Source organism: Leuresthes tenuis, unplaced genomic scaffold (genome assembly GCF_036924035.1).
Source record: "Leuresthes tenuis unplaced genomic scaffold, fLeuTen1.0.hap1 SCAF_6, whole genome shotgun sequence".
In the NCBI taxonomy this organism is placed as follows: domain Eukaryota; kingdom Metazoa; phylum Chordata; class Actinopteri; order Atheriniformes; family Atherinopsidae; genus Leuresthes; species Leuresthes tenuis.
Window position 1 is genome coordinate 29,531,010 of NW_027325360.1, and position 4,503 is coordinate 29,535,512.

Sequence of the window (4,503 nt, forward strand, 5' to 3'; positions counted from 1 at the left end):
GAATGAGCGGTCAGAACAAAGCCTCAATACGGGATTCTCGTGGTGTTTTTGTTGCTGCCTTGTCTTTTGCATAGAGTAAAAGACAAGGCAGCCATCGAATAGGGCCCGATTGTTCCTACTTGGTCAGCCGAGGAGCAAGGGGGGGGGGGGGGGGCAAGCGTCTCAACCAAGCAAAGCTCACCATGGGGAAGGTGGCTATACCAACTAGCCTGATGCCCTGCTCCCGCAGTGACGGATAATCGTACTCTGGTTTCTCTTCATAACATACAAGTCTTTCGCCTTTTACTAAAGACTTCCGTGGAGAGCAGCACTAATGAGTTGTTTCTATTATTGGCAGGCTTTACCTTTGCGGGTGAAGCCCTTTCTGTCTGTGCAAAAGAAATCTTGCTACTTTGCAGAGTGACTTCTCTGAGTAGAGTCGCCTTACTTGTTGCGACTGTGCCGATGTTTGAAGCTGGAGTGCAAAGTTGTTGCTTGAATGGTGCTTGCTGGAGCATGCGGGAGTGCAAAGTTATACCATTTAAAAGGGCTGAAGAGTGCTCAGTGCAGCGGGTGGGCGGAGGTGCAACGTGACACTCTGGCCACCTATGGCCATAAAAAGAACATTGCTACAAGTGCGCATTGTGCCAGCAAGGGCCCTCGGACCTGAAACAGTGGACAGTTATCGCTTCTCGGCCTTTTGGCTAAGATCAAGTGTAGTATCTGTTCTTATCAGTTTAATATGTCCTCTATACGAGGACAACATATTAAATGGATTTTTAAGAATAGGAGTTGAAAAAGAAGCTTGCTCCGTTCACTCCAAGCCTCGACCCGGTACTGCAGTGCCGCTGGGAACGGTGCGCTCTCCTCTGCTCTTGTGAAAAAGCAAACAGCGGTGCAGGATGGAAGTTTCAGGGAGCCCAAGATGAAACTTTCTTTTAATCTGCTGAGAAAAGAGAGTGAATGCGAAGTGGACTTTAACACGGCTCTGGGAGCGAGCCGAGTGCGGGCTAACCGGGAGAATTTCTTGAAAGAAACGCGACACCGAATGAGTGGTCAGAACAAAGCCTCAATACGGTGTTCCCGTGGTGTTTGTGGCTGCCTTGTCTTTTGCACAGAGTAAAAGACAAGGCAGCCATCGAATAGATTGTTTCTACTTGGTCAGCCGAGGAGCAGGGGGGGGGGGCAAGCGTCTCAACCAAGCAAAGCTCACCAAGTAGGAACAATCGGGCCCTTTTCGATGGCTGCAACACCTGAAAGAGATATTGATGCGAGACCCGATCAAATGCTTTTTCAAAGTCTAAATTTAAGATGACAAGCCGGGTGTTTCTGTCTCTAGCGTAATCAATGATGTCTCGAATCAGTACGAGGCTGTCGGTGAGTTGTCTCCCTGAGATGGCACAAGCTTGGTCTGGGTGAATTACCTCCTCTAAAACAGAGGACATCCGTGTCGCTAAAACCTTGCTAAAAAGTTTACAGTCAAAGTTTAAAAGTGTGATGGGCCTCCAATTCTTTAGGTCAGTCTTATCATTTTTTTTATAAAGTAGAGTCACTATTCCCACTCTAAAACTGTCAGGCAGTCGGTCGAGTTTTTCAAAATCTTTAAAAACATCTAAAATGTCTGATGATAAAAGGTCCCAATAGGTCAGATAGAATTCTGCAGGAAGCCCGTTTAAACCCGGAGCTCGACTTCTCTTAAAACCTGTTAGGCATTTTTTTAACTCTAAAGCAGTAAAATTCTGTGTCAAGTGTGCATTCTCTTTTACGGTTTTGTCAACGAATTTTAAGATTTCTGCCGATGTTTCCAAGTGCACTGGTTTCTCTTTGTACATGTTACTATAAAAGGTATGTACAGTTTCAATCATCTCTTGTGTGGATTTTGTTAAAAACCCATCTTCTCTTTTTAGATTTTGAATACACTCCTTTTTATTTATAACTTTCTTTCTTTTTCACCTTCCTCAATTTCCTGCTCCCTGCTTCTTACAAAAATTCCTTTACTCTTTATTTCTGCTGAAACTGACATTTCCTTTTTGACATCTTTGATTTCTTCTTTAAAGTCTATGCCACACTGATTTAGTTTAAAGTAGCGCTGTAAGCGTTTATGTAGTCCCATCATACATCTATTCTCTTTCCTTTTTTTACGTTTACCTTGCTGTTTAAAAAAAGTCTGGGTCGTTTCCTTCACCATTTCCCACCATTGTGCATGTGTTTCGTAGAGGTCTTGAAGGGTCTGCCACTCTTTATAACATTCCCTGTACTGACTGACTATGATTTCATCCTCCAACAGGGAACAGTTGAGTTTCCACAGACCACTTCCTACCGTCACACCAGAAGGGGGTGAAAGGGTGCAGGAGAGCATAAGGTGGTCTGAAAAGAAAACAGGGGTTAATCTAACATCAGTGGGTGGGCAATCTCTAGTAAAGAAATAATCAATGCGAGAGGCTCTGGTGCCATCATGACTAAACCAGGTGAAGCCCTCCTCTCTGGGATGCATGGTTCTAAAACAGTCAGTAAGCTTAAAATCCCTGCATATGCCCTGAAGTAAAATCGAAGTCTTATCCACTTTAAAATCTACCCCTGCTCTTTTTCTATCTTTCCTGCTCAAGATACAGTTAAAATCCCCTCCTACAACTAAAGGTACTTGCCCTAGCATGTAAAGCTGTATATCTTCTAAAAGGTCATACCTTTCATTTTTTCCATTGAAACCATAAATATTTAAGAGGTTAAAGTCTTGCCCCATAAAATTCAAGTGTGCTAAAAGTGCCCGTCCGTCTCTCACCACTGTGCTACCTTTCACCAGAACATGCGGATTTTTAATTAGAATGGCCACACCATCATTTTTATTTTGATTTGAGCCACTCCATATCGATAAATGGGGCCACATTTCCTCCCATTGTCTATGGTTTTTTAAAAAAGGTAGTCCACATTCTTGTATTAAAAACACATCTGATTTTATGGAGTCTAAGAAGGATAAAATACTCTGGGCTCTTGTCTTTGATTTCACACTTCTCACATTTAGTGTTGAGAAGGTGAGAACCATTAAAAGCATAAAGGAAAGTAGGTATGTCATTTTCGTTTTTCTAAGTTATCAAAACAAATTACACACAGGTTATTTCTTGGGAAACTAGCTCTTCCTTCATTTCTTTAGGTGAAAAGTGAGTAGGGTGATCTATATTTCCTTTTCGGACTCTCGGTGTTGGCCTCTGACGCAATGTTGCATTTAACTTTGAGTCCCTGGGGGTTGATTGCAGAGCTGAAGTTAAAAAGGAGACCTCATTTGGTGAGTCGAAGGGGAAGACTCTAGGTTCTTCCACTGAAGAACTGTCTGAAAGGGACCTAACCCTTCCCCTCTTCTCTGATACCACTGGGGAATCAGAGACTCAGATGCCGTCCTCTTCGGCTGTTGACCTTCGGGGAGGTGAGTATCTTCACTAGACTCACCTGTCTGCTCTTCCTCCTCATTTAGCGTAGCTCCACCCTCTGCCTGTGAATTCTCACAGACTTCAACACTGAGTGGTGAGGCCTCTACAGACCCCTCCCCTTTTTGCTCCTCACTTCCAATCCAAGCTTTTGGCGGGAAGTTTGAATTTATTGGGTCAACCTCTTCACTTTGTTCACCAACTGCCACCTTTGGTCCTTCTCTTTGTTGGCTTGACTGTGGCTTTACCGTCTTTAATTTGTTGGCAAAAGATTTAGGGCAATCTCTGAAGAGGTGATTTAATTCTCCACAGAGATTACATTTCCTGCCATTTGGACACTCTCCAAAAGTTTGCCCAATTTCTCTGCTCTTCCCACATAACACCTTGGTACAAGCCTCAACCAGGTGCCCATGCTCACCACACTTGCGGCAGAACTTGGGCTGCCCCTGGTAGTGGATGTAACCTCGGTTTTCAAGGTGGCCAGAGTGTCGCCCACCCGCTGCACTGAGCACTCTTCAGCCCTTTTAAATGGTATAACTTTGCACTCCCGCACGCTCCAGCAAGCACCATTCAAGCAACAACTTTGCACTCCAGCTTCGAACATCGGCACAGTCGCAACAAGTAAGGCGACTCTACTCAGAGAAGTCACTCTGCACAGTAAGAAGATTTCTTTTGCACAGACAGAAAGGGCTTCACCCGCAAAGGTAAAGCCTGCCAAAAATAGAAACAACTCATTAGTGCTGCTCTCCACAGAAATCTTTAGTAAAAGGCGAAAGACTTGTACGTTATGAAGAGAAACCAGAGTACGATTATCCGTCACTGCGGGAGAAGGGCATCAGGCTAGTTGGCATAGCCACCTTCCCCATGGTGAGCTTTGCTTGGTTGAGACGCTTGCTCCCCCCCCCCCCTTGCTCCTCGGCTGACCAACTAGGAACAATCGGGCCCTATTTGATGGCTGCCTTGTCTTTTACTCTGTGCAAAAGACAAGGCAGCAACAAAAACACCACGAGAATCCCGTATTGAGGCTTTGTTCTGATCGCTCATTCGGTGTCGCGTTTCTTTCAAGCAATTCTCCCGGTTAGCCCACACTCGGCTCACTCCCATA

At 44.7% G+C, this 4,503-nt stretch overlaps 3 non-coding genes across 3 annotated transcripts; 2 read left to right on the forward strand and 1 right to left on the reverse strand.

The window, feature by feature from the left end:
• Positions 1-241: 241 nt before the first annotated feature.
• On the forward strand, positions 242-355 carry LOC140310541 (U5 spliceosomal RNA). Its single transcript, XR_011916599.1, has one exon. It is a non-coding gene; the product is annotated as a U5 spliceosomal RNA (small nuclear RNA).
• Positions 356-663: 308 nt separating this feature from the next.
• LOC140310396 (U2 spliceosomal RNA) lies at positions 664-847 on the forward strand. The gene has a single exon (XR_011916471.1). It is a non-coding gene; the product is annotated as a U2 spliceosomal RNA (small nuclear RNA).
• Positions 848-4,091: 3,244 nt separating this feature from the next.
• On the reverse strand, positions 4,092-4,205 carry LOC140310618 (U5 spliceosomal RNA). The gene has a single exon (XR_011916671.1). It is a non-coding gene; the product is annotated as a U5 spliceosomal RNA (small nuclear RNA).
• Between the last annotated feature and the right edge of the window lie 298 nt (positions 4,206-4,503).